We start from the raw sequence: 15,737 nt of genomic DNA on the forward strand, positions 1-15,737 counted from the left end.
CTTTTTTTTAATCTATGTGTACAGTAATACGAACCCCAACTTTTTTTATACAAATATTTAAAATAAGTTTTTTTGATAACACAAGAATTGTTGATAAAAAAAAAAACTTTCATACATTATTTATGACAAATTCCATTTATTCATTTTAAGACACTATTTTTTAATACAAACGTGTAAAATAAGTGTTGTTGTTTTTATATAACACACATTATTTATGACAAAATTCTCTAATAAAATTTGTGAAAGACATAAATATATTATTTCAAAAGACACCATCGATAAAAAATGTAAATAATAAAAATGCTTATTAGTTTTTTTTTTTTTTTTTTTTTTTTTTTTTTGTTACAAGTGTTAAAACAAAACAAAAAAATCGTGGTATTTTTTTACATTAGGTCTACCTTTACAATTTTCTTTAAAATGACAACTTACTGGGTTTTCAACTATGCTGAATACGAAAATCGCATTGAAATTTTTGCAGAGACGAGTATCGAGATATAAAAAAACTGTATCATGCGTTGTATTCTTTGGCGGCTATGTTTTTTACGCGCGTGCGCGCCATAAACAAATCTACTTCCCTACAAACAACACTGCCACCTAACGTAAAAACATGGCCGTCAAAGAATATAGTGCATAGTACAGTTTTTCTATAACTTGATAACTATTAGTCTCTGCAAAATTTCAATGCGATTTTCGTATTCAGCATAATCGAAAACCTCCGTGGTCGTCATTTTAAAGAAAATTGTGGAGGTGGACCTAAAATACTGCCAACGCTGGTTTCGTTTTCGCTTCATATTTAGTGACTTCCATTCCATATTTAGGTAAACCAATTCCACTTCCGGCGTCTTAACTTTGCGTACGGAATTCTTGGACATAGCCATGTTGTATTGTTAAAACTAAAAAAAAATATTCCAAGAAATGCAAAAAATAAAGTTTATTATATTTCATTTTTTTCATGAACGCAAGAAATGTAAAAACAAAAACAATTTCTTGAAACAAAACACATCTACATGGTTTCGTACTTCGCACACGAAACACTAAAAAACATTTTTATTTTTTACATTTCTATAAATGAAGTCTTTTGGAAATAATACATTAAATATATTAGCACAAGAAGTGTTGAAACTGGGATAGTTTTTTTTTTTTTTTTTTTTTTTTTTGAAAACGGGGTGTGGTTTCGTGTTTCGTTTCATGCTTGGTGGCTTCCGTTCTATATTTGCATCCATTTCCGCCATCTTTGTTTTGGGAGCGCACTTGTTAGAGATTGCACAATAAAATTTAATCTAGCTCAAAATCCTTTTTTGATATTCTGAAATATTCTATTATTTTGAAAAACAGCCAAGTTCGTTTACATATTTTCAAACTGGTAAACATTGATCGAAAGTGACTTTTCCAGGGCAATCATTGTCAAGCCCAAAGCTGGCGTTATATTGTAAACAAACATAGGCAGAACTTTATGAACGTCAAACGTATCAGTATTTAATCGATAATATTTTTTAAAGAAAAAGAAACTGCCACCAGAAATCGAACTCACGACTTTTTTGTGGCATTAGTCAACAAAATAAAATCGAATTCCCGGCGCTTCTACAGAATTGAGACGAGATTTTGTAGTCAATAAATGGAGTTTGCAGATAAAAAAAAAAACAATGGTTTCAACTGATTTTTTTTGTCAATTCTAATAAGTTACAACAGTAGCTTCCAAATTATGCAGTCGGAATTACTTGAATATTACTGAATTATTGGTAATTGTACAGTTTAATCAAGACATTAAAAAATGAAAATATCGAAAAAGGTTATAGTGTACGTATCCGTTTTGAACTGATGATCTCCGAAAAAAAAAAAAATTTCACTTAATTTGATCGAGTAGTTTTGTTTTTTTTAACAGCGGAAAAACACGTTTTTATCACATCACGTTGAAGGCAGCCATCTTGGAATTTTTTAGATTTTTGTTTTGATTTTAGAAACGCCACGGGGAAATAACTCCAGTTAAAGTGCCGACACTCCTTCACCATCTTTAATACTAGCTTTTCTTCCTAAAAATCGAACCTTTTGCTCGGTATCATAACAAATTGTTTTGTTTTTTTTTGCTGTAAAACAAAAACTACTCGATAAAATTACGTGAATTTTTTCAGAGAACTTCATTCCATAACGGACACGTACAATTTAAACTTTTTTCGATATTTTCATTTTTTTAATGTCTTCATTAAACTGTACAAGTACCGAATTATTTAAAAAACAAACAAACAAACAATATTCGTGGTAACAGGTGAAACATTGCCGCCATATTGTTTAAATCGAAACGGAAAGTTACCTTACTTTTTTTAACTCGCCAGTGTCTTACGATCATTTTCAGCAATTTCTATTTTTTTTATTTTCTTTAATAAATAATTTTCTGCCTTATCGATTTTCGTAATTTTTGGATATAATCATCTTAAAAATGCGAGGAATACGGAGATACCATTGTTTTCATGTGAAATTCAGTATTAGGATTTCCGAAATTTCGTCCTAATAGTGTAGAAGCGCCGAATTCCCTAATTGTCACAAACACGATACTTGGGTCTTTTTAAGGTACCTTTTCTTCTCTCATATTAAAGCTACGAGTGTAGACTTCGAAAATATCAATTCGACTTGGAAATGAATTGAGTTCTCTAGATGTTTTTTCTTGTCCTTTATCTCGGTAAAAAGTGCAGCTCAAACAACAATTTTGAATTGGCAGATTTTGAAAAAATGCGTCGAGGCCGTTGATAGCGCAAGCAAAACAAACAGGCTGTAATTGCGCAACTCTACAAAACTTTGAAAACGAACAAAGGGAGTAAAAATCTAGGCGGACCTGAAAGAGTTTGTACTCCTCTTTATTTTTTATATTTTCGACTTTTTCCCCCAATTTTTTTCAGCGGATTATTATCGAATGGACACTAGCCTATCAGACTAAAAAAAAAAAAAAAAAACGAAAAAAGTCAATATTTAAATATTTGTAAGTGGTGCTGGTGCTCAATTTCTAATGCAACGATCTAGTAAATCGATCACCCATTTTAGAACCACATTTTTAGCCCAAATTTCGCGAATTTAGCCTTTTTTGAGCAGTTTAGCATTTTTTTTTTTTTTTTTTTTTTGAGATTTTTTTAAAAAAGTGAAATTTAAAAATAGGCAAAATTGTTTTAATTAGGGCTAAATTTCCGAAATTTAGCCAAAAATTCTCTAGTGGTTTCAAAATAGGTGATCAATTTGTTAGAACGTTGAATTAGAAACTGAGCACCCCCTACACATAGTTAAATATTGACTTTTTCTTTCTTTGTTTCTTTTTATTTTATTTCATTTATTTTTTTTTTTTAGATAATCTTGTAGACTAGTGTCTATTCGATAATAATCCGATGCATATTTTTTTTAAAAGACGAAAATAAAAAAATAGAGAGAGGGAGCAGCAAAATCTATTCTTACGGGCCAAGGACGATAATTTGATTCCCTAAGACACGAGTATACGCACTTTTAGTAGAATCTGTGCGAGCCTTTTCTAGTCTCGCACAAAAACACACATTCACATTTCAAGCTATGTCATATACATACGCGCACACAAACATACGCGCCCACGTCCACACACGTACATATATTCACGTTCGCGTACATACACTCACATTCACGTGTATATACACACACGCTAACGCACACATATGTACTCACACACGTGCACACGAACGCACACATGGACGACGTCACTTCCGCTTTCTAGGGAAATACACATGCGCAAAAGACCACCGGAAACGAGTATAAAAGAGAGAGCAACAAGCGGCTCCTTTTTTTTAGGCCGAGCTTTCGAGCCGGTCGGTCTTCGGACCGACCGCGTGCGTCACGCCCACTTACTACTATCTATGTGGGACAAAAGGCCAACAGACAGTACCTACACTCTTTCTCTCTCTATCTACTACTGTTCCCTGAGAACACCTTCGCGTAGCTGACTGCTAACTGATGTCAACTCTCTATCCTCTTCTTTGTCTACACGCTGGACTATCATTCTCATTTCCACTACAACATTCATTTCTCTTCCCACGCGCGGACAAACGATAGTGACCCGAACTTGAGATGAACACACATTTCCTTTTCTTGCTACAACATCAGTCCCGCAACGAACATTGGTTACACACGCGCGGACATGAACACATGTTATAACTAAAACATTCATTCTTTCAACAGCAAATAAACGACGTTTATCTTATCCATCAATTGAGTCTTTGTTTCCTTCAATTCCATTCGTTTCATTATTTTCTTGTGGCGAGCTAGAGTATTATATCCTGGACCGTTACAAATCTCTAAAGAACCCTTCGCTTTATGAAAAACAAAAATTAAAGAAAAATCTGTATGATGTACTTACCCGCAACGCAAAGAAAATATCACACGCCAAAAATCACGTAAATTCAAGTAGTTTTATTTTTATAAAGAAAATAATTTTTTTAAAGCGAATTTGAGTTTTTTCCAACACTCCTCCCTCCATGTTAATGTCTTTCTTAAATCTCGACTGTTTCTTCAAACTGTTTTCAACATGACATCGAGAGATCGTCGCTTGTAATTTAACCACAAATTTTGATTTTCTTCTTCAAAAATAAAACTATTGGATCAACTTAACAGTTTTTAGTTGTTGTAACAGAACACACAACCACCATTTACCTAACTTTCATGTCAGCAAGGTATTTTGGATGGGTAAAAAATTAATTAAACTTTACAGTAGCACTTCAGACAACTAGCAATATCGTCTCCTCCTTCCCTGCTAAAAAGGATAATTTAATGTCTGCGAGGGTTCACCTTTTAGGATCGGGCCAAACCTTACCCACGGGCCATACCTTATCCCATTCCAACAAAGAAGTTTAGAACAGACTCTAGATTGAATGATACTAACGTGACCAAGGCTGGTATGACAACTGTCCAGAACCTGTGCTAGAAAGTCTACAGTCCTTATTTACTTGCCTCCCCACGAGGGTATATATTTTTATTTTCGTTTTCTTTTTATTATTTTTTTAAATAATATATTTCCAATAAATTGTTTAGTTGTTAATTATTAACAGGTAACTGATGTCTATCAATTTAATCCAAGTTTTATTAAAAAGAAAAATGCCGTTGCTTTTATTTCCCAAAGCTAGGGTCAAATTACTCTTAATGTAACAATTACAAAAAAAAAAATAATAATAGATAAATAAATATATAAAAAAAATAGAAACATACATAAAAGTGTTTCTAATTGACAGACTATTCCAGAATTAGCTCTATCGACTGGAACGATTTAGTTAAATTTATCATTCAAACGATAGCAACAAATTAGGGGGGGGTGGGAAAATATTTGTTTTCTTATTTAAAAGAAAATAACAATCTTACTTGACATGATGACATGAAAAGCAAGAAACATGCAAACATATAAAACGTCTTTTATTTATTTATTTATTTTTTTATTTTTTGAGAGACGCTCTGTCAATCTTCTGGAACCTTCGTGTCCTAATATTTTTTATAAGAATATACTTCTACAAGGATGGATGGGGTGGGGATCTTTCTCTAATCATTTCGGGTTAAATTATCTTTCAAGAATGTCTTTTAGAATTTCCTTGAATAAATAAATAAATAAATTCTTTTCCTGGAGCCCGCACGGGGAAAGCCTAAACCTGCTCGTCTTCATCTTCTCTTACGTATTTTGGGGGTCGTTATCCAAATACGTTTTAAAATGTAACCAATAAATTAAAAGAATAGGAAATAAAATAAAGCAAAGTCTCGTACACAGACACAAGGTAGGTACGGGCAAAAATGGGCAGATAAAGATAGGGGGACCTAGTTTTGAAAGCTGATTTATCATAATTTTTTTGTAAGTTTCCGACTACTTTTTGATTGTATTTAAAAAATTAAAGACTAAAGTTAATTTCCAAAAGGAAAAAAATATTTGTACACGTGAAAAAAAAGTTATGAAAAATGTTTTCATAGCGAGCTAACAAATTCAGCTAAATTTTAAAGTTAAATAAAGTCATTGTAAAAATCCTTTAAAAGATAAATATTAGTTTTCTGGGTCTATTTCAAAGATAATTAGTAAAGTCCTAAGATATTGAATTAAATAATAATAAAAAAACACCTTGTTTGTGCAAAAAATAACTTAATTAGCCCACCAAAAGCAAGTAATTCTGCCGTTCGCCAAAAGCGCAACAAATAAAGGTTTGTAAACACGGTTATACGAAAGCCCAAAATTACAGCCAATCGAAACGCTGTTTCAAAATGAAGCCATGATAGTAAAAAGAGGTAGGGGTGTCAGATTCCTTTTATTCCCCAGACGTGCATCCATACATTCCTATTCTGAACGTTTGTATCAATTTTTATCATTTTTTTAATTTAATTATTTTTTATGTTCCTGTTTTTAAATTATTTTTTTTTAATTATTGTTCGAGATTATATAAAAATTATGTTACGTGAAAAGTTTCACATTCTTGCAAGCAAGGAGATTATTAAAATCTTGCATATGAAAATTATGCGAAATCTGTAATTTAAAAAAAATAGAAATATTTTTGCTATTATAATTTTTTTAGTGTGAAAATATTAAATAAACAATGCTTAATTCAATGGTAATATCGGTAGTTCGAGACATTCATTTTTCTTCGAGTTATATCGAATTCATTAATACATACTTTAAGGGCTTTTTTCGTAATGTTCCTGTAATTTTTTTTTTTTATTGTTACAAATTACGATGCTTTATTTATATAAAAAAGCAAAAATAAATTCTTGCGTTTTTTATTTACTACTGAAAACCATAACTTTAGTGAAGGTATTTTTTGTTTAAACAAAGTAATACATTTACACTAAGATTTAAAAATTAGTTCATTATATTCCGCAATCATTATTTGATAAATACTGAAAATTTCATTAAAATTGGTTAATTTCCTGATTTTTGGTGAATTTTTAAGTAAAGTCAAAATATAGTTATACATTTTGAGCATCGGCATTCATTTTGCACGTACCTAATACGAGGGGAGCAATAAACAAATTGAGACAAAATAAAAAAGAAGCAAATGAAAGCTAGACCCGAGAATTATATCAATTTAGTTCAAGTTTTATTAAAAACAAATAAAATACTGTTGCTTTTATTTCCCAAAGTAAGGATCAAAATTAACTTTAAAGTAACAATCACGAAAATAAAAATAGAAACATACGTAAAAAAAAAATGATATCTAATTGAGAGACCATTCCAGAATTAGCTCTATCGACTGAAACCTTCTGGTTCTAATTTTTTTTTTTTTTTTTTAATAAAAATGTCCTTCTATGAACGAGAGTTATCTCTATAATCACTTCGGGTTAGATTATCTTTCAAGACTGTCTCTTCTTTGAAGTTCCTTGAATAAAGAGAGACTGCATGAGAACACCCTATAACCTACTCGTCACAACGTTTCGGCCGTTTTGCCCTCCAGCCTTCATCAGGTGTTTTGTATCGAACTGGGGAACCGTTTGTTAGGAGTCTCGAACCCAACCCTTTTTACAGCAAAAAAATCCCCAAAACTCAATCTGTTTCTTCCGCTGTTCTTAAAAACCGATCTTGTGTCTAACACTGCCCTCGTGGGAAGGTAAGTAAATAGGAACAATCAACGGAGTTTTCCATATATTTAACATCAAAATTTGGCGGAGAACGATGTTAGTGTTCTTCGTCATGGCCGTCTACACCCGATCTGAAGAAAACGGGCAAGCATCCCTCCTCCCTCACCTCTTACCCCAGGGATAGATAGGGCAAGAAGTGCAGGCTTTCCATCCCACAAAGGCCGAAACTCCATCTTCTTCCCGTCACCGCTAGATGTCTGAGAGAGTAAAAAATAAATAAAAATAAATATATAAAATTCTGAAACAAATAAAATCAAATTGATTTTATAATTCAATTAAAAATATTAACAAATAGTTTAATTATTAACAAAATTGGTAAAAACGCATAGTAGCATACGTAGATAATATAGGAATTTTGGGTTTCCATGGTAACAAAACTGAAAGAAAAAAAAGGGGGAAAAAAGGAAAATAAAGCAAATTTGTTGGAAATGGGAAACTAATAGAAATGAGCAAAATAAATACAGACCCGAAATGTGTTTAAAATGATCCAAATTTATTAAAATAAAAGTCATCAATTGCCTTTATTTCCCAAAACAAGGGTTTAAAAAAAAAAACTTAAGAAGCATTTAAAATAAAATAAAAATACAAAAAAGACGACAATTCTTACTTGTAAGAAAGACCGAAAGAAAAAAAAAACATACAAAACAGAAAATAGTTCTTTTCAGTCCTTGTTTTAAATCCTGTCCTTCTTTTAACAAACTGTTCAGTCTTTCAACAAAATGTTTTTTTTTTCTTTTCCGAAAGGAATCACAAACAAAGTCTCTTTGACCTTAAATGGGAGAAAGAGGTAAAATATTTTTCCTTTGTGTTGGCTCAGATACCTTTTCAAAGGAAAGAAAAGAAAACAATAAAGCCGCTTTGGTAGGCTTTATGTGTACAAATAAAATAATTCACGGGATAAATTCTGGTATTAATGGAATAGTTTTTTTTTTGTTTTTTTTGTGAAAGAAACTTCGGTTGAATAATCTTTCCTGGAGGTTACATGTGCCGATAATATACTAGTCTTGTCGGCGAAATTAATTTCTATCTTTTCCAGAAAAGAAATCCTCAAAACTCGACCAGTTTCTTCTGTTAATCCTTTAGAGACTAATTTTCCAGTAGATAAAACCTTATTGCTTTTTAATAACTGGAAACAAAATTACGATGAAAATTTAGTAAATCTTTTTCTAAAAAAGAAAAAAAAAAAAAAACGTGACGAATTTAACGTCAAATCTCTTTGACGGAGCACGATATAAAACCTCCTCCCCGCAGGCAGGGGATCTTCGAACTCATGAAAATGGACAAAGGCCCTTTCTTCCTCCCCCTCCCTCTCCAGGGGGTAGGAAAGTAGCAGACTGCTGGAAGGGAATTATAACGATGATGATGATGATGATGATGATGATGGAAGTGAACTGCAAACAGCCGGTCAAAGAGTGCGTTCCTCTCGCTAAATGCCGTAAGAGTGCGTTCCTCTCGCTAAATGCCGTAAATGTGTGTATATAAAAAATAAATAAAAATTATTTCTTAATTAAAATTTCAACAATAGAAGGCCGTTCCAGTAAAATCAAGTGACATGCTGACATCGTAGAATAAAGTACGATGACCACTGTTAGGCGATAGATGACTATCTCGAGGATTGTTTTTATTATTGAAATCCTTTTGAGATGAGTAATTTTATTTATTTATTTATTTATCTTCGGACTATTATACTCATCTTCTAGTTATTGTTTCACAACGTTTCGGCCAACTATTCCTCTATCATAATATGATAATAGTTTGCAAATAAATAAATAGATAAATAAATAAAATTACTCATATCAAAGGGATTCCAATAATAAAAATAATATACAATTTGGTACGGAGCCGATGATGGAAGACCAAATAAGAGCGAGAAGACTTGGATTTATAAGACCAAAAAATCCAACCTTGATCGCCCTTCGGGGTCGTGGCGCAGTGGATAGAGACGTTGAATCTAGGTGAGCATTGTCTGAAGATAGTGGTTTCAATCCTACCCAAAGCCGGCCTGAGGATTAGTTGGTCAAAATATGGTCAGACGACAAATATGGAAGACAGTAATTACTGAGAATACAGTTAAGAGACTCAGTATTCCTATCCCATCGCGGTTTACCACCTGACGAAGGCCAGAGGAATAGCTGACCGAAACATTGTGAAAAATAACTAGGATAATAATAGTCCGCAAATAAATAAATATTACGAGGATTGTTTTAAAACGGGTGCATTTTGAAATTAATAATTAAATACACTTAAAGAAATAACACTTTACTACAGTTTTTTTTTTTTTGGCTTTATTAAGCCGTGGTCATAAAAATCGTTAGCAACAAACATAGATGTGATTAGGGAATGCATAAAACATCACGATAGTTAGCCAATACAGAAATTCAAAAATACGACAGTGATACATGTTCATTCACACAATTCTGAGGCAGCACATTCAGACAGGACTACAATGCGAAAGGAGATCGCCGGTACATTTCTGGGCAAACACCGGTGTGATTATGCAGAGGATCTAATGTGGTGTATATCATTACAGGCTTGGTCTGTTCAGCGGAGCACAGAACGGTATTTAACATTGTGGTGGGACAAGAACCATGAAATCATCTGTAAGCAACATATGAAACTGTTACATTCTGACGAGTAGACAGCAGATCTAATCCAAGCAGATCATACACTTTAGGGGGAACAAGGTGGCGACAGGGAGGACGTAGTACATATCTGATAGTGCCATGCTGTAGACGCTCAAAAGAATCAGACAATACCCTGACAACTCCGGCGTACACTAGGTACCTGTATTCCAAGTTGAGACGAATTGTAAAGCCTAGTCATCAAATGTCATTCATGAGGAATTTGGTAGCTCAAGATATGCAACACGTGTACAGCATAATCACATTGACACACTGGTTCTCATTAGATCACCAAAGTTAAGCAACGTTGAGCCTGATCAGTACCAGATGGGTGACCAATTTGGAAATTCCAGGCGCTTCATGTAGGGGGACGTCAACACCTCCTTGCAAGAGTTGCAAAAACCTAATGTCGTCTCCCCCTAACAGAGATATTGCGATTGGGGACCGCTTGTGAATTTCATACTCCCATGGAACTTTCTCCTTTGGAGGAAGCCGATTAAACCCACATAGGGTTAGTGCCGTTTTCATTTTTTCCCCATACGCAACACATAAAACTCTCTGTTAACTCTGTTAGATATATAAGACAGGTGGTCGTAAAACCTGAGATTGCAAGATAGTAAGAAGATTTCAAGCATTTTTCCTGGCAAAAATAATTTCTTTTAATTGCACGTATTCAAATGTAAAACAATTCTTTATCTTTCGGAAAAGAAAATGCAGTCACTTTTGGGCCAGTTTTTATAAATATCCCAGCAATTTCTTTGAGAATTGAAACAGAAAATAACTATCCTCGTAATAGTCGTCTATCGCCTAACTATGACCATTGTACTGTATTATGTGACGTCATCAGGTTACGTGACTCAAGTGGAACGGCTTTCTATTCACGTAGGCTAAGCTGAGTAGGTCAATATGCATGTTTATCACAAAAGTTAAATATATCACAAAGTAAGCTACATTTATTAATAAATAATAAAATCATGGATTTTTTTTTCGTTTCACACAAATTAAACATCATAGTAATGAAATATCCAAAAGTAGTGGGCTAGATTATCTCAATATTCCATAAGAATCTTTCACTTAATGATACAAGCACCAAAATTGGCAAAATGACGTTCAGAACATACATTTTAAGAAAAGAACGTTAGCCATCAGAAAATTCAAAATGGCTGCCAGTTTTTAAGATGGCTGCAGAAGCAAACCTACCAAATTTCAATTTTGGTGCTTGTATCACCAAGTGAAAGATTGTTTCAGCAATCTGTCCCACTAAAGAGAATAGTGTCGAAGAAATTGTTGAACCACACAAAAAAATATTGAGGAATCTTATTTTGCGCTAACACTGATCGAGTCAGTGTGGACTGGTTGTCCCGCTGACGACTTACCTGCAAAGAGTTGCTCTTTAGGGTATTCGGGTCTGCTATGAACGAAAATCACAGTAAAAACGAAAATCACACACACAAAAATAAATTTGTATGAAATGTGTAAAAGAAGGTCTTCAATTTCTCATGTTTTGACTCGTACTTTAAATTGTCCGCCATTTTTTTTTTTTTTTTTTGTTACATAAGACACAGGAAAAGTTGAACAAAGTTTTTTTTCTATAAACAAAAAAATGGACGAAAAAAGTGCGGAAACTTGAAAAGTTTTTTCTTAAGAAAAAAATAGTGAAACTTGAATACCCTTAAAAAGCAATTCTTTGCAGGTAAGTCTTCAGTGGGACAACCACTAACCAGCTCACATTGACTCCTTAATTATCCAATGTCCCTATTGTTTAGACTGTTCGGTTGCCATTCTTAACATGGCGGAGGGTGTGTGGTATTGCTTGGAGCATATGTCAAGTATCTTGTTCAATAAGGAAGAAATGGCGGCCACTTTAAAGTATTAGATAAAACATGGTCTTAATATCATAAAAATTACTTGCCAGCGACAGATTTAACTGTGATGTTCGTTTATACCGTACGCGAATACATCTAAAAATCAACTTTTTAAAAGTAACTCTTTATTTGGTCCTCTTAGGCACAATGACCATAAATATTTAATAAACAACACAACTCCTGGAAAAAAATAAAGCATATCAAAGGAATGCGCAAAAATATTTTGCATGATGAACAACCTTGATTTGTCACCGCTACAAAATAAATAAATAAATCAATAAATAAATAACATAAATAAAAATTAAAAAACAGACAAGTAGGTACCTCCAAAACGCATTACCCCCATGTCACTTTAACATAAGTTAATAATATTAACTAAATATTATCATTGTAACTTTTGGACCATATAAAAGAAGACTAAAATAAACTAATAATAATTGTTTACATTTTCTTCTCAGCGTGCGAAAATAGAGAAACTGTGAGACTAAAATCGTGTTTACATTATCGACACCTCAAAACAACGTTCCTTATGTATTCGTCATTAGACAAGGTTCAAAAGAGAGTCGCCAACCTGATAGGTCTTGAACTGTCATCTAAGCTTCAGCCTCTGTCCCATCGACGAAATGTTGCATTCCTCTGCCTGTTATACAAGTATTTTAACGGTGAATGCTCCGACGAACTGCAAGCACTTGTACTCCCTCGACGTAGATACCCCCGACAAGCAACTAAACCCCACCCCTTCACAGTTGAGATCCCTAGATGTAAGGGAGCCTTCTACTCCAATAGTTTCTTCCCCAGAACCGCTAGACTTTGGAATTCCCTTTCGGGTTACTGCTTCCCCAACAGTACTGACATGCAGAAGTTCAAGTGTAACGTGAACCGACATCTTGCTGCCCAACTCCCTACATAGTACCCCTGTAGTTTATGTCCCTGATAATAGCCCCCTATATCAAAGTGGCAATGTGCCTTGTTTGGAGTGAAAATGTAATAATAATAATAATAATAATAATAATAATAATAATTTTAAAGGCGCAGAAATGCCCCTATTTAATAAATTTATCAAAAATTAACTAATGGTGAAATTTTTCATGAAGTTTTTCATGTTTATTCACTTTTTAATTAATTCATATTTAAAAGTTTTCGTAAAATATAAAAAAAAGCAATATATTTTTGTTACATGTTCACCTACCCACAATTTTATTTTACGGAATCTGAACAAAATATATTAACATTTAACAAAATTTTAACATATAATAAGGCTGAAGAAGACAAAACTAATCGTGACAAAAATAACCGTTTCATTCGGAAGCTAATATCTTCAAGATAGCCGAAAAAAAAAAGGATTTACCCAATGCTTGCTAAAAGTGGGAAATCACGATCATTTATGGGTTAACTCCAGGTTTCTTCTAACAATTTTGATTAATGTGGATGGGATTGCGCAACCCTTGCTTCAAACATCAGGGGGATAGCCATTGTCTCTAAAGAGATTTATCGCTTAACGCCTCTTCAGACACACAAGTGACGCAATATGTCTCATCTATTTATAACATGAGAGAGAGAGAGAGAGAGAGAGAGAGAGAGAGAGGGGGGGTATCTCTACCCGCTGTCCATCAACATATGTAAACACCACCAGACACACTCCATTTGGTTGACGCCCACACATATCTCCTATTCCTTTTCTCTTTTCACCTAACAAGTAGGTTGATTCTTTTAGAAGACCTGATGCTGTCGTTGCTACATGAGTAAAACAAAACAAAACAAAACAACCTCAGATAGTCTTCATGTGTATATCATTCCCCCACCCCACCCCCCACGATGTGACACGTACGACAAAATGTCGGAACAGTGGAATTTTGCAAACGCCTGCGCCCAGAAGAAGACCATTCTGATCTGAAAAAAAAAAAAAAAACACTGGACAGCCCTATTGGTATTACCCGGTAGAGGCGTCTCAGGCGATAAGCAATAAACTAATCACTTCTCGAAGAGTGAGAAAGCAAAGCCTGGGAGAGTGAACCTCATAGAACTGCACAGGAGCAATACCATACCTCAGCTAACAAAGAAGACGCCACTACAAAAATGTTCTAAACTCTTGTAACTTTGCGGCCGAAGAAAACTCGGACGATCGATTGCGGATTGTAAGAAATTTCTTCCCTACACACCCAATTTCCTCCCTGCAGATTGCAAATGAAACTCCACAAACAAAGCCATACCTTTTAAAACTCAAATTTTATTCAAGATGTATCAGAAATGAAAGTTCTTTGGTCCCGGTATGTCCTTGCAAAAACAGTGGCTGAATTTGCTATCCATTGCAATGGAGCCTTTAGTTATGATTCCTCTGTGGAATGTTAGTTCGGGTTTCCTTTTAGAAGGATCCATGTTGTACATGGTTGAACATGGCTTGAATGTTGGTGCCCAATATGGCATATTTTGGGACCTCATGGTCTCTGGAAGAAATAGGAATAATTTCCCATAATCAAATATATCAAGCCGAACACTGTAGAATATCCTCATTGGGTAAAATAAGTTCAGCAATTATGTTGTCTCTGTATTTAGAGAAATGTCCTTCGTCCACCCACTGCATGGTGTCCAATGAAGGTAAAATCCTGGCACTCTATAACGGAGCACCGCTGTGTGAGTCCTTTACTGTTCCGTGTACATGTCAGACTGAAAAATAACGCACATGTAATACAAAATTGGCGCCAAACTGGCGCATTCAAATTGAACCAATCAAAGACCGTCTAGCAAATCATGTTAGGCGGGCAACAAAATGGCGTTGGTTATGGAATTTCTCACAGGATGAACTTAATGAACAAGTGTGAAATTTATTCACTACATGATTCCACATTTGATAAAATATGAATATTAAATCTAAATTTAAAAGTTCGGTTATATTGAAGTTTTCAGCTTTAAGATGGCTGCCAATAAAACATTATCTTGACTAAATTACTTATAGTTTTAGGTGCTTGGTTGAAATAGAGTCGACAAATCGATTCTTTTTTAATCTGTCATTTTAAGCAAAAATAATACTACGTACGTAGTTGTCATGTCGAAAATAGTAATATATCCAAAAATTACGAAAAATTGTCGACTAGAAAGTTATTTATAGTTAAAAGTAATTTTACGGAAAATTAAGTAAAATTCCATTTTTCTTAGATATTAATAAGTAGACGGTAAAGAGTTCACACACAAGGGACGTAACTTGGAACGTACATTTTAAATTACAACGTAATATCGTCGAACTTATGTACCATAGTGATAGCCCTTGTTTCACTTTTGCCTAGCCGGGGATTGAACCTATAACTATCGCGTTGATAGTCCCCAGTTCTAACCTCCGGCCTATATAATGCAACAAATAAACTAAGGTGAATGCATATTAATAATAATAATTTTAAATAAATATAAATATAGTCCCACTCCTAAAAAAAAAAGGAAAGAACCAAATACGAATTAAGAAAAATACAGTCTAACACCTATTTTTAACTTCAACCCCGCTAACAAGAAAAAAGGAAAAATGAGGCTGAAGAAAGAAAAACGAAAGAAAACGACGGAGGCAAAATAAAGGACAACAGAAGACAACCTGTCAATGTACCTATTTACTATGCCTCCCCACGGGACAGACACCAGGGTCGTTTTTTAACGTGGAGAA

The 15,737-nt window shown here is 33.8% G+C and overlaps 1 protein-coding gene across 1 annotated transcript in view; it reads right to left on the minus strand.

Annotated features, from left to right (window-relative positions):
* LOC145280216 (uncharacterized) overlaps positions 1 to 452 on the minus strand; it is a 147,548-nt gene extending 147,096 nt beyond the window's left edge. The window contains exon 1 of the mRNA XM_080131998.1: positions 430 to 452. The gene's annotated coding sequence lies outside the window, so the exon portion shown is untranslated. The remainder of the gene's footprint in view (positions 1 to 429) is intronic.
* Between the last annotated feature and the right edge of the window lie 15,285 nt (positions 453 to 15,737).

The sequence above is a fragment of the Euprymna scolopes genome, chromosome 7 (genome assembly GCF_053919585.1).
Source record: "Euprymna scolopes isolate OS-2025 chromosome 7, ASM5391958v1, whole genome shotgun sequence".
NCBI lineage: Eukaryota > Metazoa > Mollusca > Cephalopoda > Sepiida > Sepiolidae > Euprymna > Euprymna scolopes.